Raw genomic sequence first — 26806 nt, 5'->3', positions numbered from 1 at the left:
CGTGTTTTCTTCATTTCCCTTTCAGATTTTGTTCTTGCCAGAGGATAGAAATGCAACAGATTTTTGTACACTGATCTTGTATCCGGTAGCTTTGCTGCGTTGTGCTTGTGTGTGTGTGTGTGTGTGTGTGTGTGTGTGTGTGTGTATTCTTTGGGTTTTACGTTCCTTTTTCAAGGCGAATCTTCTAGCTGGACGGCCCCGTTCGGTTCAGGCTTTTGCTGTGCCTGGGGGAGGGTGGGTTCGTGCTTCCTGCCTGTGTCCCTGATGTGCTTGGTATGTGGCTTCTGTTAAGGTCTGTCTTCCGTGGGCTCCAGGGGCGGGAGTAGAGAGCACTTGCCTAGAACGAGGGGAGTTGTTCCTGACTCTGAGTTCCTGTGTAACGGGAGACAGGCTGGTGCACGGTGTCCCGTGGTCTGTGCTCAGGTTGTTCGCTTTCTAGGAGTAGAGCGGGTAAGCGTTGTGGGAGATGGCAAGTAAATGAGCCATCATTTTGCTGGAGCCTCTTCACACCAATGAGGTGGAACAGTCACCGCCCCCTTTTCTGTTATCTTCATGTTTCCATTGCCCGTGACCCTGTCATAAAATGGTGAGGTCAGCAGTGCACTCCAGAGATGGGCAGATACCAGCATATTCGTGTTTCTTTTGAGTTTTGCCCTTAGAGCATGATGCTGATTTGGAATTCGATGAGTTTGCTAAGAGCTGGAGATAACTGGTACTATTTCCTGACTTAGACCCTCAGAAAAGTTGTTTTCATGTCCTCATTAATCAGGATTTCAAGATGTGTGTGTGTGCGTGATGTCTAAAAGACTGTTCCTCGTGGTGACGTACCATATTGAGGGTGAGCAGGGAGTCGGGGTGCTGGGGAACCTCTTGAAAGGCAGTGCGGGGTGGTGGTTGGTGGAGTCTGGGTTGGTCCTGCCTGGGAAGAGCCGGCTGGTTTTGTTTTTGTTTTTTTAAAAAAGTTTTTTTAGTGTTTATTTATTTTTGACAGAGAGAGAGAGAGAGGGAGGGAGGGAGGGAGGGAGGGAGAGCATGGGCAGGGGAGGGGCAGAGAGAGAGGGAGACACTGAATCCAAAGCAGGCTCCAGGCTCTGAGCTGTCAGCATAGCGCCCGACGCAGGGCTCAAGCTCACAGACCGCGAGATCATGACCTGAGCCGAAGCCGGACATTCAACCGACTGAGCCACCCAGGTTCCCCAAGCCAGCTGGTTTTGTACAATGTGGTCTTGTACACTTCCTGTGATTGTGCCCTCCCCCGCCACGCCCCCCGTTCTCACAGTGCGTTCCCAGTCACTTTCTCTGCTTTGATTTCATGCTTTGATTCTCCTGATTTTCTGGAATTACCCAGTTTTTGGTCTACAGAGTTTCCCTCTTTTGATTTTCTTTATGGCTGTGCATCTGTTCATTTTAAAAACTCATTTTCAGGGCACGCGGTGGCTCAGCCGATTGAGAGTCTGACTCTTGATTTCAGCTCACGTCACGGCCTCACAGTCCTGGGTATCCAGCCCTGAGTCGGGCTGCGCACTGAGCATCGTGGAGCCCGCTTGGGAGTCTGTCTCTGTCTCTCTCACCGCCCCTCCCTCACTCACGCTCTCTCTCATAATAAATGAATAAAAAGTACAGAATCTGTGTCATTTTTCTCACACAGACAGCACACATCGGACTTTGGCACTTGTGATTCTTGCCTTGTGCATCCTGCCAGTCCCGTCGGCGGGAACATCTCCCTGTTGCTTTAGGTGGGTTCTCCGCGAGGCTGTGTGTCGTGACGGCCTTGCCCTCAGACAGGGGTGGGCCCCTGCCCCGTCTGTGGAATGCTTCCTCAGCCCCTCCCAGTCGCCCACCAGCTGTGTCGGACACTGGCTTTTCACGTGTCCGCGGTCTTCGCCTGTGCTCTGTCCTCACTGATCTCTTTACTTCTCGGGCGGGGGGGGGGGGGGGGAACGTGCCCTGTGAACCCCTGTAGCTGTAAGCCTACAATAACGGTGTGGTCCGGTGCAGTTCTGTTTGACAACGGAGCCTGATTGTCGTGGCCGCAGGGGTTTTGATGTGAACATGTATGCTACATGAAGCTGTTTCCGTATCAGAATGTTTCTTCCATGTGCACTCCTCAGAAATGGGGTTTCTCTGTCAAAAGGCATAAATGTTTTGGAGGCTCTTAATTTGCATTGTCTTCCAGACATAATTGGGTTAATTCCTAAAGTATTATCCCTTAGACTGATAAGACTTTTAGGCCAGGATTTAGGAGACCTGGGTGCTCTTTGCAACTTGCTTTGAATTCCCTGCATGACCACAGACAACTAAACCTGATTTGGTTTCCTTTTTTGTCAAATCGCAGGTGGATGTACAGCCCTGGTTCTCTGCCCTTCAGGGGGGTTTGTGACAGTGTCCCCAGACGTTCTGGTGGTCACAGCCTGGGGGGTGCTGCTGGCATCTGGTAGGCTCCAGGTCAGGACTGCTAGTCAGCACCTTCCACCACTGCCCAGGACGCAGAGGGTGACCTAGCCTTGAATGCCACTGCTGCTGAGTTTGAGAAACCTTGGATTAAGACTACCTCAGTTTTCTTCAACACTGTAATGGTAGATGTTGTTATTTGCTGTATTCCTGGTGTAGGCATTCATCATGCATTCTGTGTTGTTCTATAACTTTTTTTTTAATGTTTATTTTTGAGAGAGAGAGAGCGAGCGAGCGAGCGTGCGAGCATAAGCAGGGGAGGATCAGAGAGAGACACACACAGAATCCGAAGCAGGCTCCAGGCTCTGAGCTGTCATCACAGAGCCCGACATGGGGCTTGAACTCAGGAACTGTGAGGTCATGATCCGAGCTGAAGTCGGATGCTCAACCGACTGAGCCACCCAGACGCCCCCGTAACTGTCTTTATAAGAAAATTGAAAAGCTTAATCACATACTTGTTGCTTTTCAATAAAACCAAGCTGTGTGGTGTACTGGAATTTGCTTTTCCTTGCTTGTGTTTACCAGTGCTTGAGGTTCGTGCTAGCTTCGAGAAACCCTGTGCAGGAATACAGGGACAGAAAACCCTTGCTCCGTGTTTGCAAACACACACCCAGCTGTAAGCACTGGCCAAGACACCACAGAGATCTTTAGCACCCTGAGGGTGGAACTTGGGATCCTGCTTCATGTGAATGCCGTGTCTGAGACAGAGCCTTCTCCTGCCTCTTGTCCACCAGTGTGAGTCCCTTAGTGACTCCATACTTTTGATGTGTTTGGAGACAGAAGAGAGTGTGATGTTCTGATGGGGTTGTGGAAAAAGGGTTGTGAGTTAGTGGTGTTTTTTCTTGTTACTGTCTTGGTTTATTCTTGAAGGTCTCAGAGCCCTCCTAGGAGATGATACAGTTTTATTCAGCCAGGTTTCTTCGTGGTACTGTGCCGTAATCTCTCCTTTTCTTACTGACAAGGCCACAGCGGCCACTTGATTTATTTGTTAAGGTTCAGGCCTCCAGGTGGAGGCTGAACACGGTGTGGGGGGCAGCAGGTGCTGTGGGAGGCCGGTCATCGGGGCTCTGTGAGCCAGAGGGAGAATTTGCGTTTTCTTGTGACCGCAACAGGATGTCCCTAGAAGATGCAAAATGCAGAACTTTAACAAAGCCTTAGTAATTGCGAGATTTCAGTCAAATTCCACGTAAAGAGAAAGGTCTCTGAATGGTCCCTTCGAGGTCCCAGTCCTGAAGCCCCATCTCCAAGGAGACCCGTAAGCCACTGAGGGTTCTTTCCCGAACCTGGCCTCTCCGGGCACTGCTTTCCAGGAAGCATTGCTGAGAACAGAGGTTCCCATTTGGATGGTGTCCTGACGCAAATCATCAAGCGCGAGCAGGGCCCGTTCTCCCTTTGTAGCCCACACCAGCCAGACACGACGTTTCAAACCCTCTTGTGCTTAGTTCCGTGACGTGAGGGAAGCCGGCAGGGAAGTACAGGTTGCCCCTCGTGGAGAGACGGAGATGAGACAGAGACCCGAGGTAGAGACGTATAAGCTGATGTTGCTCTCTCGTTTCAGAACACACAGCGCCGATCGGGGACGCGCCCCCTTGGATTTCAATACAGTCTTCATCAGCGTCAGCTTTCAGCTATGGAATCGGTAAATATTTTATTGCACTGCCATTCATCAGTTTGTTATTTGCTTTGCTTTGTAAGAAGGGGCATGAAAATCATGCTGGACTTCCACGTGGGCCTTCTCGGGCTTGATAGTGCTGGCCGGGTGTTGTGGGGCTTGCTCTGGACCTCACTCAGATGAGGGTGTCTCCGAGAAGTGGTGGTGAACTGTGGGCTGATAACCGGCACTCTGGTATCCCAGTGACACGGTTCTGTGGAGCCCAGGCTGGTAGACTGGTTCGCGAAGGGGGTTTATTTCTGTTCAGCCTCTTTATTTTCATTGATTGATTAATTGATTGATTGATTGATTGATTGACTGGTAGAGAGCCTGAGCAGGGGAAAAGGGAGGAGGGTGGGAGGGAAAGAGGGAGAGAATCTCAGGCAGGCTCCACACTGAGCTTGGAGCCTGACATGGGGCTCGATCCCACGACTCCGGGGTCATGACCGAAGCCAAAAATCAAGAGTGACGCTCACCGGACTGGGCCACCCAGGGGCCCCTGCTCAACCTCTTTATCTAAAGTGCTCTGTGCTCAAGGGGTCTGGAGACCGTCGGGACCCTGTACCGACTACTTTGTTTTGTGCTCTGTACACATTGCATGAACACCTGGCGTGAAGAAGAGCTTTTTGAGTCTGAGGATTGTTCCCACCTCTGGGGGAAGCAGTGGGGGCCTGGCTGTGCTCAGGTCTGGTGTCCTGTGTGTTTGGGCAGCTACTGGCGGTATCCCTAGAAGTTTGAGGCCAGCTCTTGTGGTTGGTGGGTAAGGAGTGGGATCTTTGGCCAGGTTGCCCTGCTTACTTGCTGCTTCCTTCTGGGAACCACTGGCAAGGTTTTTGAGAGGAGGGGCAACTTTACCCCTGAAGACCCCAGGTTCAGGTCCGGTGCAGCGTCTGTTGCTCCAGGACAGAGTCCCCTCCCCACCTTGGGGAGATTGTTGCGTTGGAAGGCATTTATTTCCTCTGGAGTGTAGATCGCTAACAATTGAAAAGAAAACTCTCGGTTGATTTTAGTGTCTCATACCTACGCCAGGCATTAGTGTCTTAAAGTGGACCATCCAAAGATGTGTTAACCCATTTTGCATTGTTGTTCCTAGCAGACATGAAAGAGACCTTTCCCTCTGTGTCTTTGGTGTGGAGTGTCCTTTATCTCAGCCATCACTGAATCAGGCCTCGTGGAAGCTTCCTGGCCTGTCCCTTTGACTTGACCAAAGTATTCCTTGGAAATGGTGATAAGGTTTGACTGCACGGGAATCTTGGATGTCCCTGAGAATAGGCCTCGCATTGTCCTCCCTTAATCTGCAGGATGGTTAATGCTTAGAAAGAAGCCAGTGTGGCCAGTGGAGGCGTTGCTGATCAGGTGGGGTGGTGGGGTGCTTTGTAACACCCTGCGGGGGGTTCCCCAGGGTAGTTTCCCTGGGGGGGGGGTGATGGTGGTGGTGGGGTGTGTGTGTGTGTGGGGGGGGGGGGTCGTCATAGGCAGTGGGGCAGCCACAGAGAGACTAGGTCCAGGAGAGAAGGGAAAAGGTGAGGCAGAGGGAGAACCGAACCCACTCACACCGGGAGGCTGAGCTCTGTGTTTGTTTGAAAACTGTAATATTGGTCTTAATTTATAAGGAGGAAAAAGGAAACGCCACTTAAATTAGGCTTTTAGTAAGTCTTTGGTGATTCAAAACAATGTATTTCCTGATTAAAAGAAAACAAGTTACTAGCAACTCTTTGCCGGCAAATTCTTGGGCTGGCCCAGTGGTGTGGAGTTAATAGATGTGTTAACATTTAGAAGGTTTTCAACATAGGCAGGATTGACTTTTTTTGGCCATATCACAAGAATAACCCAGGTGTCTCATGCCATTTATTACTTCCGTGAACCATAAATACTCAGGTAATATTGACTGTGATAATCTTTTAACAAAAGACTGTTTAAAGAAAAGACTAGTGTTTGGATTGAATAAAGATAAAGGTTCCTGTTAATGTGAGGCGTGTTGTGGCTGCAGGGAGGCCGGGCCCCCTCTTGGGGAGTGGCCCCGCTGTGGCAGCAGGGCCAGGCCCACAGCAGTGTGTGCCGCTTGCTGAGGTCTGCCCTCCGTGACCATTCCTGGAATCAAAAGGCAGAATCTGAAAAACAGAATGATTATAGGCTCTCTAGTAGTTTTCCACGGTTATTCACATCAGTGATTAATTTTCATTTTGACCCCCTAAGGTCGAATATGAGCCATTTAGGTCAGGTAGGAGAAGAGGTGGGCTTGCTAAATCCCAGAGTACTTAATCCTGTGCTCTCGTCTCTGTCTGAGCATCATTTAGGCACCCAGTTTGGATGGTTCTGGGCTGGTCCCGCCCTGAGTTGTTTCAAGCATGACTCCGTTACAGGGTCTGAGACAGCCTGTATGTGCCGGGCTGCTCTGTGACTTGGCTTTCTGTGTCCAGTCCTTGGGCTCCTCCCCTGTGAAGCGGTAATGGTGACACCCATCTTAAAGATTTCTTCTGAGATTAAATGGCCCTGTAAATGGGAATAAAACTCTATGAAAATGTAAGCTTTAAAATAATCAGATAAGTTTTTAAACCTTTCTTTAGCATAAAGCTAGTTTCAGCTGACAGCTGGTGTGATTCTTGCTTTGTTAACATCTTTTTTTGGTAGAGGGTCCCTGCCTCTCCAGAGCAGGGCTCATAGCGGCTCCCACTTCACCAGGGGTAGGGGAGAGTGTGTGCATGCGAGTCAAACTTGTCTCCCGGCCCTGACCCCTGGCAGCGTAAGTGTTACACTCATGCTTGTTGCGAAACAGGAGTTCAGAATTATGTTTCCAAAAACAAAATAATTTCTGAAAGTAGCATGTTATAATAATAAAACTAGTGGTTTTTTAAAAAATATTTATTTATTTTTGGAAAAGCACAAGTGGGGGAGGGGGAGAGAGAGGGGGACAGAGGATCCAAAGTGGGCTCTGGGCTGATAGCAGCAAGCCCAGCGTGGGGCTCGAACTCACAAACCACGAGATCATGACCTGAGCCGAAGTCTGACGCTCAGTGCGTTCACTGAGCCACCCAGGTGCCCCACAGGTAGTGTTTACATGAACAGAGGTGTAGATTTTAATGGTTTATTCTTTTAGTTTGAACACCTGTAAATAGAAAAAAAAACGGTCGCTTTGTGACTTGCCGAAACACTGAACTTGCAAGGCATAGTTTCAGGTTCCCTGGATGTGATGCTGAGCTGGGCGTCCGCATAGGTGGTGATCACTGTGGAGAGGTGTGCATGGCTGCACTTGGCCTGTGTCTTCCAAGCACAGGGACCAGAAGTCTTGCGGATGGTAGAACCGGGTGCCCCTCTGCCGGCTGTCCGTGCACTGGCGACACCAGGGACCCCACCAGAGCGGCAAGCTTGGAGGGTGCCCTCCGGACCCAGAATACGATGCCATCCGGTATTGAAACAGAGAGAAGCTCTCGTGAGTTTGTGTGGTAGGAGTGGAAGTTCTTCCTGACCTGACCGCCAGCCCGATGCGCCTTGGCCGTTAGGTGCAGTTCATGGTCACAGCACAAGCGGTTGCCCGTGAGCTCTACTTGCCGCCACGGACCGTGAGCAGTGCTGGGTTGGATTTGCAGGTTGTAAGGAACTTGTAGGTCCTGATGCTAATTCATTTGGGTTTTTAACAAAGAGGTTTTGCTAGGGTTTAAAAATAGATAACAAAGCACCCTTTGCTTGGTTATCAGATATGTTTAGCTAATTAATTGTGCCAGTATAATTTCCTGAATTTCTTCGCGTGATAAATTTTTATTGTGTATTTAGTTCTGGAGAATACTCTTTGACTAGGCTCCCTTCAACTACGTAAATTAGATGTCATTAGAATTAGAATTCATTAAATGCATGTTTTTTGGTTAATATAAAAATTAACAGGGTGTTCATGCACTTTTCCCCAGAAGCTTTTGCCGTCCCCACATGACAGTGCTTGCCAGCGGGTAGAACTTTGGTTCTCTCCTTCCAAGGTACTTGGAAAGCTGGGAGAGTTCATGTGCCTAGGGCAAGGAGAGGGTGTGGAAAGTAAGCAGGTCCGTGCCGAAGGGGAAGGTCTGAGCCCATGCCCAAGCCTGCGCCCCAGCTGGGAGTTCTGCCTTTCAGGGCCTTTCCCTCTGGTTGTTTCTAGCTGGAACGGACTTCTGGGCTCTGTGAGCCCAAGCACACCGTTGGAAGGCAGGCATGTAGAGACAGACACCTGTTTGGGCTCTGGGAAAGGTTTCTGGGCAGTTTGTGGTAACTCATTTGTTGTTCATAGATGTTTTCCTTCCATTCTTAACTGTGAGGATTCTTGTGGAGTCTGTGTTTCTTTTTTAATACCATCAAGTTTGAAATCTCTTTAGATTTTCTCTGTGTGTTGTATTTGAGGGTGAAGACATATGCTTATATCCCCCGTGGAGTAGGTGCTCCAGAAGTCCTGTTAAAAGTGAGCTGCATTTTTCCTGTAGAACCGCACTTGTCTTCCCTTCTTGCTTTGCCTTGTGGAACACGAGGGCGTCCTGTAACGCAGGGTGCCGGCTGTGTGCAGCTTAGAGAGGTCTGCTGCAGGACGTTCCACGCACGGCCCCCTGGGTCTTGGTGAGAAGAAGAAGAAGGCAGGAGGAAGGTGGAGGAGTGAGAGGGTTACGTGGGGAGCTGCCTGCCCTCTGGGCCTGAGAACTTAGTCTGTTCTCCATTCTAGAACACTGTCTTGGTGGTCACCTGCATTGCCTGTTGGGAGAAGGAATTGGGGAGAGCCTTCTGTCACATGATGGGCGGTGGTGGGGGTGAGATGTGCGCCGTTCTGAGCTGGACATTGTTCGGTTCAGCTGAGGCTGTGTCCTCTCTTCGATGCCACTCAGGCGTCCCCACAAATACCCAAAGAGGGATCCCAAAGATGGAGGGAGCGAAGCGCTGGCCAGGGCAGCAGGTTTGAGAAGAAAGCAGAACAGAAGAGTGGCCCTGCCCCTGGGCCTGTGACTGTGCCAGCAAGTGCCGGGGGCGGGGGAGGGCAGGGGCTGGGCCGCATGGCCCTGGACCTGTGCACAGCCACGGCTGCGGGGCGGTGCCAGCACGGGAGTCCTGAGCCTTGGGCCAGGCAGGTCCCCCTCCTGGGCACCTGGCTCGAAGGCAGCCGAGTGTGGAGGCCGGGCGGGCAGAGCATGTTGACTTTGGCAGTGGGCGGCTGCCAGGGCTCTGCTCGCCTCGCCGTGTGACCCGGCGTGGAAGGCTCTGCTTCCAAACACAGGTGCACTGTGCGTACGCGTGCATTTTCTTCCTTGACACTGACTGCTCCGTGTTCTCTTTCGTAGCTCTGTGTCTCCTCCCCCTTCAGTCTAAGCTTGGATTTCCCCGCCTTGGGCCTGGGTGGAAGCTCCTGTGGGGCTTGGAGGACATTCTGCTTGGGCAAGAATAGGGAAAGAGGGAAAGAAGTAAGGGAAACGAGGAAAGGTTCTTTGGAAATGAAATGACACTTTCCTTTTAAAGCTTTTGACTTTGTTACCTTTTGTTAACGGATGGTTTTGTTTCTTGGAAAAAATAAACCCTGCGTCCCTTGTCCATCTCTGAACACCAGAAGGGAGCAGCATCGGTGTGAACCCTGGGTATTTTCGGAGGGCGGAAAGGCAGAAGGGTAATTTTGGGGGGCGGTGGGTGAAGACAGCGTTATCCTGCAGCTCCGGGCCTCTGGGGGCCGGTGGGGGCGGGGCGGGATACGCTCGCCTGGTGGCCGCCCCAGCTGGGCAGGCGTCCTGCACCTGCTCTGTGGGCCTGGCTGAGTCGCTCCCGCTGCTGCCTCTCCTGAGTCTTCTCCTCTGTCCATTTTCTTCATCTCCTGGATGCAGTCAGCCTCTTTACAGTTTGTTCTGGTTCATTTTTTGTTAGTGGGAACCAGAGTTAAACACTGCATCCTAGTGGCTGACAAGATGCTGCCTTGGAGGCAGGTGATCCCACAAGAGTGTCAGGTGGTGCTCAGGTGACCGGTCCGGGGCCTGTTTGTAGCAGAGCAGCACGAAGCGTTGAGAAGTACGAAGGAGATGGAGACGCCCATTGAGGTGTGACCACGTTTGATTGAAGAAACCCTGTGGAGCTCCAGGGTATCCTGGCCTGGAAACACCGTGTTCTAAACTTCAGTGTTATAATTAAAACTTCCATTCACATAAAGAGCGATTTTCGTTCTTTTGAAAAGCTTGCCGTCTGGCTCACCTCCCCCGACACCGTCGGCGCCCGTTTTCTAATGTGCTTTTGCACTTTGGTGGGCAGAGCGACTTACAGGGGACCCGCGGGAATACCGGCCACAGCTCGTGGGGAAGGGACGGGGACACAGTGGGCCCCCGAGCACACTTGTGAATGGGGCGCTGCAGCCCGCTGGCCGGTCTTCAGCCTGGGATCACAGAGCCAGTCTTTGGGCCTGAGTTCCGTGGCCACAGACATGTCTGGGGCAGACAGAGGTTTGTAGGTGAGCCTGGGGCGGTGTAGCTAGAGAAACTCTGTTTTGACTGGTTTTTGTAGGAAAAGCTATGATCAGGTGTGTCGGCTCACACTAAAAAGATCCCTTTGCGTTTGAAGCCCTTTCCTCTGAGTCCCCTGTCGCCTGGCCCTGTTCTGTGGGCTGGCTCTCTGGCGCCCTGCACCCGGGTCTGCTGTTCTTTGGGGTTTCTGTTCAGTCTTCCCTGGGAACCACCTCACCAGAGGCCAGGGTTGGGCTTCTGTGTCCCCCACGTGTAGAGGAATCTCACTCCAGAGCACCTGCTGACTTGCATCTCCCAGTTACCTCACTTTACGTCCTCTTTCCCCCCTACTTTTCTTAGGTTTTCCCGAGAAAATAGGTAGCATTTTCCACATTAAAAAAAAATTTTTTTTGAATTTATTTATTTGTCAGCACAGAGCCTGATGTGGGGCTCGAACCCACGAGCCGTGAGACTGTGACCTGAGCTGAAGTCAGACTCTCAACCGACTGGACCACCCAGGTGCCCCTCCACATTTTTTCCCTAAGATTCTAGGCCTCAAAGATGTTGAACAGTAGGGTTTTTCAAGGTGCCGTAGCTGATTGGTGGCGGAGTGAGCGTTCGAGTCTCGGGTCCCTACACGAACGCAAGAGATAGTTGTGTTAGCGTTTGACTTTAGGGAAGATAGGAGTAAGCTGGTGGGAAGGGTCAAGGTGTTGGCGTGTCCAGGAAGGGAGTAGGCCGTATGGGTTTTCTGCAGCAGCTGGCTTTCCTGGGAACCCTCTTTTAAATTTGTCCCATGGTTGTGCCACGGGCACGTTTGCTCGTATTTAAGGTCTGTGCGTGGGGGGGTGGAGGGTGAAGTCTCATCCCCAGCACCTGATGCTCTCAAGCCTTTGGTCCTGGGTGGAAGTGATGCACTGAAAACGGGCCAGGTCCAGAACTAGGCCCGGGAGCAGAATCAGTGACACCTGGGTCCAGGGTGCGGCCCATTTCTAAGGGCCTCCTGCCTCTCATCCTTTTCCTTCTCTGTTGTCCAAGGACCTGTCTGCTGGGTCTGGCCTTTTCTGCCTGCTCAGGCCACTTACCAGCGTGGGTGGCGCTTTGCATGCCTTTTCCCCTTGTCCCCATTCACCTGGCAGCCTGAGACAAGTAGACCTGGAAGGCTTGCCCCTGGCATTTATTTACACAGTGCAGCCGCGTCCTGAGGGCCGTGGCCTCGTCCACGGAGAACCTCATACAGGCCTGTGGTGGCCGATGCCAGTGTGAGGTTTCCTGGCCGGCAGCTCACCCAGTGTTGGTTCGCTGGCTGCGTGTACCCAATACTTTTGAACCGGAACCACGCCCTCAGAGCCCTGCCAGCTGGGGCCGTGGTCACACGCATGCACGTTTGTCTGGGAGTCCTTGCTGTTGGTGTCCGGGATCGACTTGAGGGGGAGTAGCACCAGCGTGTGTGTCTGTAGCTGCTGGGGGACAACCATGGTCTCCCCCACACTGTTCATGAGATCCTCGTCCATGACCGATCAGTCTGGCTTTTTTTTTTTTTTTTTTTTTTAATAAGTTAAATGAAGATGGAATGTTAGCCTATGAACAAAGCCGTGAATTTCTCTGCTCTTTCTGTGCTGTCAGTGGCCCAGGGGCAGGGAGGGGGGCCGGGCCAGCGGGAGAGGCATGTGGCAGTGGTCAGTCCTGCTGGGCTCTCTGAGTTTCTCCCTGCCCATCCTCTCCCCGTCCGCTCTCTCCGCGCCCCCTCACTGCTCCTCTCTGTGCTTTCTGCTGCTGCCTCCCGGAGCATCTTTGTTTTGGAACCGGCACACCCCAGTGGGGCACAGCCTGGTGGGGGTGCACGGCTTTGTGTGCTGTCCTCGGTTGTGCTTGGTGAGCTCGGGGGAGACCCTTAGGCCCGTCTTGTTGAAGGAAGTCTTTCTCCTGATCGTTGTGTGCGGGCGCGTGCTGCATGTTGCCTGCTCCAAGTCTGCCGTCCCACTGCGCGCTGTCCTTGCCCTTTCTGTCCCCCGAGGTCCTGAGCAGCAGGGGTGCGTCTGTCTCCCTCACCACAGTGTCCTTTATCCACAGCTCACGTCCTTCTGGGGGCTGTGAACTTCTGTTTCTCCTCCAGGATCGCCTGTAAGTTCAAGAGCACTCTGGGTGGTTTGTAACTGGGTTCCTTTTCCCCACTGCGGGGAGTGCCAGGGAGGTGGTCCTGTCCCTTGTTAATAAGCGTGTGCCCCTGCCTTTGTGTGAGGCCTGGAGACAGTGCTGTGGTCATAGTGTGGGTGTAAAACGGGTCTTCCTGGAGGCTGTTCTGTATGTGCTAGTCCAGAGTAAGTGGGCTTGAGACTCATTGCACTAACCCCTTGCTGTGTGTTTGTAATTAAGAAACGGAAAACAAAGTGCATAACTGGATTCAGGACCTTGGTGATTGTCTGGTTGAAGTTTTGCTGGAGACCAGTTGAGATTCACCATGATTCATCCAGTCTGGGGGAGGGCTGGGAGGGGGCACAGGAGGGCATAGCGCCCCAAGTGCCTGGGGTGTCTGGGTGGGTCCCGAGGACATTTTGGATACCCAGTAGCGCGTTTCCTGATAAGGAGCCGCAGGCACACACCTTGCCTTGAACGGAATCAGCTCTGTCCCCAGGAGGTGTGGCAGGGAAGTCACTGCTGTTTTGCAAATGTGCACTACAGTGTGTTTTCTCTTTATTACCTAAGTAGGGCATCTATTATAAGCTGCTGAAAATTATTTGAGGGCACAGATTCTGGGGGAAGAGCTGCTCTGGGATTCATTTAGAAATAACTGTGGGGACAGGGCGCCTGGCTGGCTCAGTTGGATGAGTGTGCAGCTCTTCATCTGGGGGTTGTGAGTTCGAGCCCCACATTGGGCATAGAGATGACTGAAAGTAAAATCTTAAAAAAGACAACGACTGTGAGGAAATGCTAAAGGAGAGAAATTTCGTTAGGTTTTCTCTCCCGCTTTGCCCAGGTGTCACCGGGCTGTGGCAGGCGGTGCGCAGGGAAGCTCCTGCCCTTGACCATGACCCAGGTGCCTCCTGGAGAGGAGAAACCATTAGATGCTGCTTTCCACAAGTCCGACGTTCAGTTCTTTTAAAACGACACGCCGCGTTTCCGGTGGTCCTGCCATGGAGCGCACGTTGCCTGCTCCAGAGGAGGGAGTGCCAGCCAGGGCCCAGCAGTGCCCTGACGTGGCACTGTCTCCACCTGGGCTGTCAGAACAGCCCTGTGGGGTCGGGACCGGGGAGCACAGCCTCCGGCCTCGGTGCTCCTGAAACCCCGTGCTGGGGGGGTGTGGACTTGGGGATGCTCGGAGCGCCTCCCGCTCGGGGGTCCTCTTGGGGGCAGGGCTGCATCGGCCTCAGGACAGAGGGTGGCCTGCTGTTTGCCTCTGACCCTTTAACCTGATGCTTCGTTCCTGAAGGGCCTCAGAGGGACTGCGTGCGACGGCGTGCCCCGTGTCCCGTGACGTCCGAGGAGCCTCACACAGGACCAGGTGTTCTCCCTTTGGCTCCCTTCCTGGGGCCTCTGTTGTGCAGGTTCACAGGTGCCCGGGGTGTCTGTGTTCCCAAGGCTGGGGCACCGTGTGCCCATAGGTCTGTGCCGACGACTGACTTCCTGGAGGACTCTTTTCCTCGGATGACTGTTCCCAGCGAGCCATGCGGCCCCCCAGTGAGGCCAGGCCTGCCGCTCCTCGCTTCTGGTCCTGTCGTGGGTCTGGCTCCTGGTGCTGCGTCCCGCACAGCTCTGCGCCTCTCTGCCCCTCTCTGCGCCCTGCAGCACACACTCTCCACCCTCCCTGCAGGCTGTGGGCGTCTGTGCCTGGGTGCTTGACACTGTTGTTTGGGGAAGTACTTGTTTTTCTTTTTTCTTTTGGATCTGCAAAATTTTATTGAGCAAGAGCTGGAGAACTTTTACAATCTCAAATCATCAAGAAAAAAAAGATTAATCCATGTCAGTGATAAGGACAGAGAATAAGTTGAACAAACCACGTCGTTTTGATGGAGAAGTACTTTTTAAGCCACTATCAGCTGCCTAATCCTGGCTGAACGTTTGTTAAGTTCCACAGATGTTGGACTGGAACTGAAATGTTGTTCAGTTTACCTGTAAACCTGGGGGATTTTGGCTTCTGTGGAGGCGTCTCGCCCCCGGGCAGCACAGACCGTCCAGGACGTGAGGCCAGTTGGTTGGGACAGACCGGTTCTGAGTTCTCGTAGGGTCACCTGAGACTGGCAAGTGACAGGGCCAGGCGGCGATTGTCTGAAAGCGTCCCTGTGCCTGGTGTGGGTTGGCACGTGTTGGGTATTCGACAGTCTGTCGAGAGCAGAGAGAGTGCGCATGTCGGGCCCGGGGCAGGGCGAGTCTTCCTGGCAGTGAGGGCTTCGCAGCAAGCGTTTCACCTCTCACACCGGGGAGCTGCAAGCATCGCTGCGCGCGTTACTGGAAAAGCATCGTTGCGGTTACCCCCGTCCAGCTCGTCTGGGTGACCCAGTCGGTGCGCTCTCCACAGCCGACGGGTGACGCCGCGGGGTCTCTGCTTTGTGCCTCCAGCCTGCCTCGCACCCCCCACCCGGAGTGTCCCCGCGTCCAGAGAGCCCGCGCTCGGGCCCTTCACAGTTTGCCAGACCTACGTGCTCCAGATTGTCGTTAATTTAAAACGGACCAAACGTAACTTGAGGTTGTTGCTTGGGGGGGGGGGGGGGCTTGGGGGTGGACAGGGACTGGGGCAGGAGTGGGATTTGCGGTGAGCAGGGGCCGAGTTTCTCCTGCCCCTCCTGCATTTCTCCGCACGTCCTGCTCAGGTGTCTGCCCAGCAGTCTGAAGAGGTGTCCACCTCAGGAGACCCTCCCAGGGAGGGCAGCCCCAGGCTGTGGCCTCCCTGGAGCCCCTGCGGGGCACCTCCTGGTCCACAGACGTGCAAGGCCCTGGCCGGGACCCCTTGGGAAGCGCATTTGAGTCTGTCCTGCAGTGTGCCCGCGTCCACGGCACTTAGCTTCTCTCCCGGAGACTAGACTCGCGATTCTCCACCCCGGTTTAGAACACTTGGGGTTCACTGGGGGTTTTACCTGTTTCAAGATGTCACCGGATTGTCCGCAAACAATTTAATTGTATTCACTTGGTCACCACACAGAATGCCCTGTGGTCCTTTCTGGTCGGTTTTGGGAGTAGGCTCTATATCCTGACTCAGCACCAGGATTGCCGCTCAGGCCTCCTTGCCTTCCTGTCTGGCCGGCAGAGTGCACGTCACTGGAAGGAGGGCTGGCCTGGTGCTGGTAACCAGCCTGGGGCGACTGGGACCCAGTCAGCTCACTCCTCCTCGCCGCCCCCACGTAGACCTTCGTTTCCTCGTCTGTAAATTCGGAGACACCTGCGTTACAGGATTCTGGATCATTTTCATCTTGACATTCAGAGGATGTTACTGGGGTCGGGCTCACAAAAGGACGCTGTAAAATTTAAAATGGTGTCTCTTTCTTGCTGAGCAAAAAGGACGAAGTCAGAGACGTGCCTCAGCCAGAGGCCCCTAGGCTGGCTCCTTGTGTGCCTGACCTGTAGCCCGCAGGGCACGCTGTCTGGTCTCCACACACCTCAGTCAGAGGTGGCTGCATTTCCTGTCTCTGCAGGAGCGCGGGTGCAGAAAGGTCCAGCGGGTGGGGTCAGGCGCACCTCCGTGGTGCCTGTGGAACAAGGCCATCTGGAGCCACCCCAAGGAGTCTGGAAGCCAGCGTTTCTTTTAAACACTCAGATTTTGTATGCGTACACCTTTTCTCTCGTCTCATCCAGGGGACAGTGTTCCCGGGCCCTGGCAGGCTGTGTGACGGAGGCGGGGCCTGCGTGGTGGCATCGCCACGCTCCTTTTGTTCCTGGGCTCTGTCCTCATGCTGTGCGGCTCAGAAACCCTTTGTGTTGTAAACACAGAGAAGTCCGGAAAAACTCTTGTCTGTGTGCATAATGGGTATGTCTGTTAATGAAACATTTGCTTACTCATTGTACTTAAAAGCACGGGTGATAAACCCACTGCATAACGCGGTTTTGCTAAAACAACTACGTTTTCCGAAATAAACAGTTGGGTAAAGTAAGCAAAGAAAATGTGTAGCTGGAAGAGGGAAGGGTACTGGAACCATGTTCGACTTAATTTTGGAGTCGTCCTTGGAAACGACACCCACACTCCTCAGACGGCCGTCTGCGTGCTGAAGGTCAGCAGTCCCCTGGAGCTGCCCTTGGCCAGGGGTGGGGGGCCGGGGGGCCGCTGCTCCTGGGAGCCCCCTGGTCTGTCTAGCCTTGTGACTGCGTCTTCCCTCGCGTTCAGTTCTGCAGCCGTGTGCGTTGGTGACGGGAGTTTGGGTTTGTGCGGAGTTACTTCGATCTTCCAGATGCTGACGCCCTGCCTCTCGTTATGTCCAAGAGTCCCTCTCGTTTCTGCAGCCGCCCCCTCCTCAGATGAGCCTGAAAGCTGTCAGAAGCTGTCTGCGCATAGGTGGGGGGGGGGGGGCGGCGGCGCGGGGAGGGGGTCGCCAAAATTCGAACATTTGACTGTGCATAAGTTTTGCACTGGCAGTACATTAGCTGCTTCCCTTGTAATGGCGGTCTTGTTTTGTTATTTTCCAGACATGAGTTGCCAGATGCCACAGCAGGATAGCTGGAGTTTGCACGTCAGTCACTCTTACACATAAAACCCATGTGCCCTGGAAAAGCGTTTGTGCTGGAGACACCTGCTTGGTATACAGAAGTGCTTCCTGCATACTTCTCTGTCGCGTAGGATATAAAAACCAGAAGCATAGAGACTTGGGAGCTACTGAAATTAATAAGTATTGCTTTATCCTGGAGGTTCTTCAGCAAAATTCAGACCATCAACTTTGCATCATCAGTGCAAATATTACCCCAGCTAAAAATGCAGCGTTCCCCTGGGAGACATTTTGAAAGGGCTGCAGAGGACTTGTAGGGTCCTCGAACCACACCTTGGAAACAGCTGTCTGAAGCTGTTTGTTTGGTCTCTGTGGGAAAATACAGCTCAACAAGCCACATCTGCCTGTGTTTGTCTGTCACCGAACACTTACAGGCTTAGGAGGGTCTGGTCGTGTATTTTCTCCCCACAGTACATGCGTTAGCCTACATTTTCAGAGGGCTCCTGACTCTGTGGACCCTGGGTGGTGAGCCCCTCCTGGAGCCCTCATGGAAACGTGAAACTCTGCCCCCTTGAAATGAGGCCGTGCAGATCATCTGTCTTTGGGCACGTGCCCATGGGCCCGGCGCGTGTCCGTGACTTGTGTGCGGCTCTCACAGAGCTCTTTTCCCTGCCTCTGACTGTGCCTTTGGCCGGCACGGGCTGCGGCTGTGCACTGCCCTTCCCCGGGGCTCCCGCAGGCCCCTTGCGTGGCTCTTCCCTCCTCGGGGCCGACCCGTACCCGCTGTCCTAGACGGATTCTCTTGGGCTCCTTAAGTCATGTGCTTCCTCTCCGCTCACTTTAATCTTGTCTTTTAGGTCAACCTGGCCACTGGATTAAAAAATGTGTCTATGTTTTTCCAAATCTTGCGGATATTTAAAGATGACGTGGATGGCAATAACTTAAAATACATCATTACGTATTGCCAGTAAGAGAAATTGTTAAAGTTAGGAACTTCTGTGTACTCCACTTATATTAGTCTCTCTAAAAACTCCTGTCTCTGAATTGGCTGCGATGAGGCCGTGAATCAGACTTTCCATCGATGCTGGAGCTGATCTGCCTTAATTGGGAAGAAGGACCCTGGACCTGTTAGTCAGTACCTCAATAACTTCCTATTTTTGACTTTTTAGGCCAATTACTCTGAACTGTGATGTCAAATCCTGTACATATCTTCAAAATATGATTTCCATATAGGAAACGATCTTTTTCGGGTTTTTCCGTATAGGAAAAGACTTTTTCTGTCAGAGGCATTTTTGTGTTGGCAAGAGTTCGTTGGTGGTTGAGAGCGGTGTGGCGGGCTTGGCGGGGTTGGGGCCCTCTGTTTTCCTTGACCCGGAAGCCCGGGTGGGGTTGTAGTCTTAGAATGTGGCCGCGTTGCGGGGTGGACCAGGGGGCCTGCTGTCCTGCAAGGACCCTTGAGCCCCTCCTCTCCGCGCTGGATTGTGCGCAAGGCTGCCGAGCGCCTGGCGGGAGCGTGCTGCGCGTCGGGACGTGGTGAAAGGGGCCGCGGAGCAGCGTCCCTGGGAGTTGCCAGCCTGGTCGGAGATGCACAATCAGAGCTGAGGGTCGGGACCCACCTCCCTTTTTGACAGATGGAGTTTGCGCTTTTCTTATTTGTGGTCCTCAGAATTCAGTCCGTCTCTGTTTAGAGAACTTTCTTTGTGATTCCTCTTAGGCATCAGTTTTTTTGTACACATAAAAATGGAACTTCTCGTTGACGTGTTTCCTCCTGTTGAGTAAATATGTAGCCTCTGGTAGTGCAAGATGCCGTGTAAGAGCTGGCCAGGTCTCCAGGTGTGGAATGTGTTACCCAGAGTGCTCGCCGAGTGCCGGACCAGGAGGCGTCCTGAAGGGGGCTAAACAGGAGCATGTGTTACAAGAGGGCTGTGGGTCAGGGAGCCCGGGAGGCAGGCACAAGTCTGACTCCATGGCTGCTCGGGGACTGAGGGCCTGAGGGAGGGCCTCCCAGAATGTGGGCTTTGAAGGAGGGCAAGCAGATCCTGAGGTATGGTCACAGAAGGACAGTGGCGTCCCTGTGGAGACAGGAGGCACCGGAGGGAGGAGATGGTTGGAGAAGCTATGGAGTTGAGGCGCCTGTGGGAAAAGGGGCCCTGGCAAGGGGTGTCCGGGGTTTGTGAGACCGTTCGGGACCGGACGTGTGCAGGTGCGTGTGTGGGCGCTTGTGCACACAGGGAGCAGGGGCGGGAAAGTGAAGGGGGATTGGTTTATGACAGAACAAACCAGCAGACTCACCCTAGCATAACGTGATAATCTCAGCAAGCAGATTTGATGTTTTTCTTTAAGAAATTAAAGGTATAGAAGTAATTTCTCCTGCCATCATAGATTCTTTGAACGGATAACGTGTCAGGATTCTAGGTCCTTTCCTGTTTTGGGAAATGAGATGCCTGTGTTCTAATCTGCACATTATTACACGTGTAAACCTCGTAATAAGGGTAGCTCATACAGTCTTCGTGTTATTTTTCCCTATGCAATTTTAGGGTTTTCAAATAGTCTCAAGAAGCAAGAGCAAAGTTGTCTTTCAGACTGAAGCCCACTCACTCCGAAGAATCCAAGAGCCACGTTTAATTTCCAAATATTTGTGGTGAGGCTTTAGTTTGAAACCCTATTTCGTAGTTGTTTTTGTTTGTTTCAACTCGAAACAGGCCTTTCTTCTTTGTGGGCTGTGCCACCCCACCTCCGGTAAAGTTGACTTCCTTCAGGGGTGGGGGCGAGAGGGGTGGGCTCCACAAGGACAGAACAAGTGAACCTGAATGGAAGACGTCCCCAGGCTTCTCCTTGGCTGTAGCAGAGCTGAGTGAATTCAGACCCGAGGCACGCAGCTCTGGACAGGGCTCTGTCACACCCTTGGACGCCCCTTTGCTCATTGACTTGACACATTTATGTGTCACCATGAGCAGTTTTTAGTTTTTCCCAGCTTTTCCTGTATGGATTAAGCTACACCCTTGCCCCCTCTCCCCCTGACCCTGCCCCCTGATTCTTGCTGGAGTTGGGTGGGTGGGGGGGGGGGCCTGGAGCAGATACAGGGTCGCGGGGGAAGTGCTTTTGGAATGGGTATGGGCTCGTGCCCATAGTTGCTTTGAGATAATTGTCTAGTCGTTCCTCAGAGTTGATGCTGAAGCATCTTGTTTACTTGGTTTTATCAAACTCAAGCTCTGTCAGATCTGAGGTCCATGAGGAAGGAGTAAATTGGTATCCAAATGCCTTTGCTAAATGCCGTGACGGAGGGCCACTCATTTATTTCAGATGCTAGGAGGGGTCACCAGGGGAGGTCAGACACAGGTTCACTCTCAAGAATGCAAGAATGTTTTCTTGCTTAGGTAGCAGAATTGGCTAAAATCTGTTTCCAGTGGGTTGTCATCCGTCCCCCCCCCCCCCCCCCCACTTCGTGTTCAGAAAAAAAGCACCCTTAAGGGAGTGTTCTGGTCCAGGAGTTCGGCATTCAGCAGCACAGGTAGGCCCTGGGCACGGGGCTGTCGATGACGACAAGCTTGGTGATGGTGTTGGGTCACTTCCGATGGCTGTCCCCTGCCAGATTAGAGACCAGCCTGCGCAGCCAGGTTCTGCGGTGCAGTCACGGCAGCCTGCAGGCCGATCCTCAGCGAATGTTCCTCAGCTGGGACCTGGGCACCTCAGCCTGTGCCCCATGCTGTCCTTTTGTTTAGAAAATGGGCCAAGAGCTCCATTGTGAAGTTCTCAGAAAAGAAACAAACGTGGTTTTTCTTATTTCCCTTTTCCACCTATTGTAGAAAATACAATAAAACACGAAAAGGGGGGAATCTACCCTAAACCCACTGTCCAGGTCACGAGTCTCATTACTGTCCTTCAGGGGTGGGCAGTCCCCCTCCTTACAGATGCTCTGTGGCGAGGTTGGTAGTTTTGTGTATTTCTCTCTGCAGCCCTATCAGTTTCTGCTTCAGTTGTCTTGAAGCTCAGTTGTTAGCGGCTCGTGCATCTGAGGCTGTCACAGCCTTGATGACTCTGCCTCTTTCTCACTATGAAGTGACCTTACCTCTGGTGATACTCTTGGCTCTGCTGTCTACTCTGTTTGATACTAAACTGCCTGTTCTCTCTTTTGACTAGGATTAGCATGCATCCTTCTCCATTTTTTTCAGATTAAACAATTTGTCCTTATTTATTTCTAAAAGTTTATTTACTGGACACCTGGGTGGCTCAGTCGGTTAAGCGTCCGACTGCAGCTTGGGTCATGATCTCGTGGTTCGTGAGTTCGAGCCCTGCGTCGGGCTCTGTGCTGACAGCTCGGAGCCTGGAGCCTGTTTTCAGATTCTGTGTCTCCCTCTCTCTGCCCCTCCCCTGCTCATGCTCTCTTTCTCTCTCAAAAACAAATAATAAACATTAAAAAAAAAGTTTATTTACTTTGAGAGACGGAGAATGAGCAGAGGAGGAGCAGAAAGAGAGAGGGAGAGAGAGAATCCCAAGCGGGCTCCACACTGTGAGTGCAGAGCCGGACACGGATGGGGTCGAACCCACAAACTGAGATCATGACCTGAGCTGAGATCAAGGGTCCGACGCTTGACTGACTGAGTCCCCCCCCCCCCCCCCCCCCCCCCCCCCCCCCCCCAATTTGTCTCTATGTTTGAAGAGGGTTTCTTGTAGGCCACCTTGTCGGAGTTGGCTTTGCCTTTTAAAGACGTCCAACTGGCAGTCTTTCCCGTTTAACGGGGGTTTAGACCACTGACACTTACTGTGATTATTGACATGACTGGGCTTCAGCCTGCTGTCCAGTACCGCGTGCGTAGCATAAGAACCTGACAATGGTACCTTTCCATGTCTCCTCACCCAGTCTTTTTGCAACTGTTTTCTTACACTTTGCTTTGCTACAGTAACAAACTCCATACTAGATTGCCGTTGTTTTGTTTACACAAGAGACCGCCTACGAAAGGAAGTCTGAGGTGCTGGCTGTGTCGTTGCCATTTCTGGTGCCCCACTTTTCATGAAGACTCCTGTTTTCACCCAGTGTCCTCCTTCCAGCTGAAGGACCCCACCAACATTTCTCGTAGCGCCGTTCTGCTTCTCGTAGGTTCTTGAAGCTTCTGTATATCTGGAAGACTCTTTTTTTTTTTTTTAATTTATTAAAAAAAATTTTTTTTAACGTTTATTTATTTTTGAGACAGAGAGAGACAGAGCATGAACAGACAGAGCATGAGGGTCAGAGAGAGGGAGACACAGAATCTGAAACAGGCTCCAGGCTCTGAGCTGTCAGCACAGAGCCCGACGCGGGGCCTGAACTCACTGACCGTGAGATCATGACCTGAGCCGAAGTCGGCTGCTTAACCAACTGAGCCACCCAGGCGCCCCTTTAATTTAATGTTTGTTTATTTTTGAGAGAGAGAGAAAGACAGACAGACAGCGTGTGAGCAGGGGAGGGGCAGAGAGAGAGGGAGACACAGAATCCGAGGCAGGCTCCAGGCTCTGAGCTGTCAGCACAGAGCCTGACGTGGGGCTTGAACCCACGGACCTCAAGATCATGACCTGAGCTAAAGTCAGACTCTTTACTGACTGAGCCACCAGGCGCCCCTCTAGCTGCTTTTTGGAGCCTGGGAGCCCAGATGTGCAGTAACGGACTAATGTCTGCGTCTGCTACTTTGGCCCTCTCTGTCAGCTCTGGGCTGGTTTCACTTGATTGGTTTTTCTTACTTTGTGTTGTGTTTTCTTTATTATACCTGCGGGTGTGTGTTGTATTTCTTAAAATGCCTGGGGGTATTTTTTGGACACACCTTTTATTTTGGAAGACTTTCAGACTTTTGGAAAAGTTGTAAACATAATAGAGAATTCCTGTAAACCTCTCTCCCAGCTTCCCCTGGTAGCCAGCGTGTCACGTCACCACGGCACGTTCCTTAAAACAGCAGCCAGCATCAGTGCCTTGCTGCTCACCCCACCTGCAGACTTGATTCCCATTTCCTCCGTTCCTCCCTGACGTCCCTTCTCTGGCCCGAGCCCCACCCAGCACACTGAATCGTCCTGTGTCCTTGCTAAGCTTGGTTTCCTCTGGGCCGGACCGTTTCTCAGTCTCTTCTGGTCATTGTGACCTTGACGGTTTGGAGGAGCTCCAGCCAGTGTTTTGTAGGACGTCCTGTCTTTGGGTTTGTCTGATTCTTTCTTCGTAGACGGGGGTTTTGGTTTTGGGGAGAGAGGACCAGAGAGGGGCGTGCCCTCTCCTCGTATCCAGTCTGAGAGTGCATGCTGTCACCGTGGCCTGTGGGTGCTAGCCTCGGCCGCCTGGCCACGGGGGCGACTGCCAGGTTCCCGCCCCTGCCTGTGCAGTCCTGGCCCCCTTCCGCCCCCTTCCTCCAGAGCAAGCCTGGAGCCCTGCGCCTGTGCAGGTGGAGGGGGGCATCTCGCGGGGAAGGCGTGTGTCTTCTAGCACATCTTTGTTTCTTTATGTCGGCACGTACGCGTATATGTTTTGTGCCGTTGTTCCAGCTCCCACGTCTAGGAGTATCTGGAGGCCAGGCATCCAGTTTTGCCTCCTTGGGTGCTTGCTGCGCAGTCTCGTATCCCTGAAAATCTTCCTGAGCTTTGTTCTAGGATCCAGTTAGTTCTTGGAAACAGTTTGCTCCTTACAGGGCTTGCCTTTAGGATCTGTGAGGCAGGCCGGGGCCTTGCTCAGTTTTGGGCTAGACAGCCACCCCCACCCCCGGGCCTCTGCTGCTCTCTGGCCGTCGGAGCCCAGCAGGCCCTGCTTCTCGCCTGTAAGTGGTTCCTTGCCTGCTGGTGGTGAGCTGATTCCTGCTCGCCCAAGACCCCAGGGGGCTTCTACAGGCCTCTGGACGGTTTCCTTCAAACTGTGTCTTCTCGGATCTAAACATTTCCCGCTGACACGCACACGTAGCGTTCTGGCTTTTTAATCCTCTTGAGGATTTCTTGTAAACTCTGCTCGTTTGGCAGACCTGCAGGCAAAGCTGAGACTGCTTTTGGTCTGTTTCATGTGATTTTACAAAGTATTGTTTCATTTTATAGCATTAAAAAGTAACTCAGCCGGGGGAACTGGGGAGCCCGACCCTGAGAACAGCGTGGAGCCTGGACCAGAGTGGGATGGTCACGTTGGGAGTCAGGTCTGTGCTTTTTTAGTAGCGTGGCGTCTGTGGGTCTTTGGAGTTGGGTATAATTTTACTGTGATTACGTGAGATGGTGACATCAGGGGAAGCCCACTGAAAGGTATACAGGAACTCTGCGCTTTTGTAGTAAGTTTAAATTAGTTCAAAATAATTTTACTTTAAAGAACCCAGTAGGTGAGTGCAGGTTTTGTTCCCCCAACTGGCTGTTCACGGCAGTGGTCCACAAGCTGAGTACAGTCTTAATAGAAGTGCCTCAAACTCAGAGCTGCACAGGGTGAACCCCGAAAGCTCCCACCCCCCCCTCCCCGCAGGAGGCGGCTCGTGGTAGCCGGCAGCGGCCTCCTGCCCCTTGTCCCCGTGTTTACATTCCACCTGCATTACTCAGCAGACTTGCTGGGGTTTTCTTAACTTGGTGTCACGTCCCAGAAATGGTGTGCGCCTTTCCTCGCTTGGGCCTCGCTGCCCGATTGCGCCGGCCGGTCGGCCTGGCCCGTCTCTCCCCGCCCTTCTGGGTCAGCCTGTGGAGCCGCGCTTCCCACACGCCCTGTGTGCGCGTCGCACGCGCTCCACCCGTCTGGAAGGCTGTCTGTTGGCGCTTCACGCGGCCTTCTGCGGCTTCTTTGCCCTCCAGGACGACGTGGAGGGCCCCCGGCGTGGACCGTGCGGGCGCCGGGAGGCTCTGCAAGGAAGGCGCTGTGTGGACGCGTCACGCAGCCCTTCCTGCCTGTTGACCTGGGGCGTCCTAGGGGTGATTCTGGCGTCTGGGGCACACGACTCTGAGTAGACAGACGTCCCCTTGCCTGCAGCCTGGCCAGTGATGGAACGGGGTCCTCACCTCGGGCTTCCATTTTAGGAACTCGCTGTTTAAAAGAAGTCATTGTGTCATCTGAAAATGACTCTGTGGTTTCTGTTCTGGCCTGCTGTAATCCGTGCTGGTCGGGCCGCATTTTCTTAAGTGAAAACGTTGGTGACTCGTGAAAGTATCTGCTCTTTCCACCTGCCACAAGGCAAGAGGTGACGTCGCTAGATCAGGACTTGCCCTTCTGTCGTTACTTGTGTCCCGCAGGTTCCCCGGCAGGCATGAGCGGTGAGCGCGGCAGCTCCGAGTGCCCCGTGCTTGTAGCGACCCTCCCAGGGAAGGGAAGGCCGGGCCTCCCCCACCCCAGAGCTGTGCCGTGTCCTCCGGGGGCGGCCCACGGCCGAGGACAGGAGGGTGCCTTGTGGGCGGCGAGGCCTCGCGGGCCGTCCTGGTGCTGGGGGCCGTGCCGCTCCCACGTCTCAGGTCTGAGGGATGGGAGCCTCGTGTGGAGGGCGAGGGTGGCAGGGACAAGCTCGGGCAGGTTCTCCGGGATCGCCTGTGTAACCAGCGGTATATGCCTCGTGGCTCTTAGCCACCTGGCTTTTGAAAGTGGGGTTCTCTGCAGGAATCCGTGGTTACATTTGGTCACTACGTTAATAGAAAACCTTGCAGCGGGGATCATTTTTTTTGGCCCACATTAAAAGTAGATAAATTGTTCATCTGAAGTCCAGTGTGTTTTAATCAGTGAGGGCTTTACTTAGAAGAATGAAAATCTGAGGAGTAAGGAAACCCTGGCGCCCCTTTGTTTCTTTCACAGGCAAATGTGACCAAGCCAGTGATTTTCCGTGACATGGTTGACGTTGTGTTCCATAACTTTTTTTTTTTTTTTTAAGTTTATTTATTTTGAGAGGAGAGAAAGACCATGAGCGGGGGAGGGACAGAGAGGAAGAGAGAGAATCCCAAGCGGGCTCCGTGCTGTCAGAGCAGAACCCAACGTGGGGCTCGAACCTACGAGCCGTGAGATCATGACCTGAGCTCAAACCAAGTGTCGGACGCTTAACCGACTGAACCCCCAGGAGCCCTCCCGTGTTCCTTAACTTTTTAAAGCCAGTTGGGAGGGCTTCGACTTCCTTCTCTGCTTTAATGAGATTTGCTAAAATACTCAGGTTTGACCCTCTGAGGTCTGTGGTAGAGGTTTGGAGACCCTGGGGTAGTCATGGCCTGGGCAGTAATGAGAATGAAGGAAAGTGCTGGAGACAGTTGGCTGTCCCCAGTTTGTGTCTGGGGCATAGTCCTTCCTGTACAGGCCCCTGGGCCATTGGATGCAGAGGGGGTCCCCTGGAGGGCAGCCTGACCTTAGCCTCCAGCTGCGGCACCAGCTTCTCGGTCCCCCGGGGGCGCCTTACCTTCTGTGGGTTCTTCACATGGCCACCTCCCTGCCAGCACGGGGCTTTCTGTTACCAAAAATGAAGAATAGTGCCGAATAGGATTGTTTTCTTCCAAAGGCCGTGGCTGATGCGCTGTTCTCAAATGAATTTATATTTCTGAAGTCTTTGAAAGTGAGCGAAGAAGGAAAGTGCAGTCCTTTGATCATACTTACTGTTGAACGGTGCCTCTGGCTTCTCCATTCTCACTCAGTGGGGCTGAAGAGGCCGCAAAGAGCAGCTCGTGGGCCAGCCCTGGGGACACTCGGCTTCTCTGGGCTCTTCTCGTGC

At 53.0% G+C, this 26806-nt stretch overlaps 1 protein-coding gene across 12 annotated transcripts in view; it reads left to right on the top strand.

Annotated features, from left to right (window-relative positions):
• Positions 1–26806, top strand: part of ANKRD11 (ankyrin repeat domain 11) — a 179891-nt gene that overhangs the window by 65313 nt on the left and 87772 nt on the right. For 11 of the 12 annotated variants that reach the window (XM_043599914.1, XM_043599904.1, XM_043599908.1 and 8 more), the window contains exon 2: positions 4010–4090. The exons of the other annotated variant lie outside the window; for it this stretch is intronic. The gene's annotated coding sequence lies outside the window, so the exon portion shown is untranslated. The remainder of the gene's footprint in view (positions 1–4009; positions 4091–26806) is intronic. 12 annotated transcript variants of the gene reach the window in all.

This window comes from Prionailurus bengalensis, chromosome E2 (genome assembly GCF_016509475.1).
Source record: "Prionailurus bengalensis isolate Pbe53 chromosome E2, Fcat_Pben_1.1_paternal_pri, whole genome shotgun sequence".
NCBI classification, from domain to species: Eukaryota; Metazoa; Chordata; class Mammalia; order Carnivora; family Felidae; genus Prionailurus; species Prionailurus bengalensis.
Note: the sequence above shows the minus strand (reverse complement) of the source record. Positions and strands in the feature narration are given on the sequence as shown.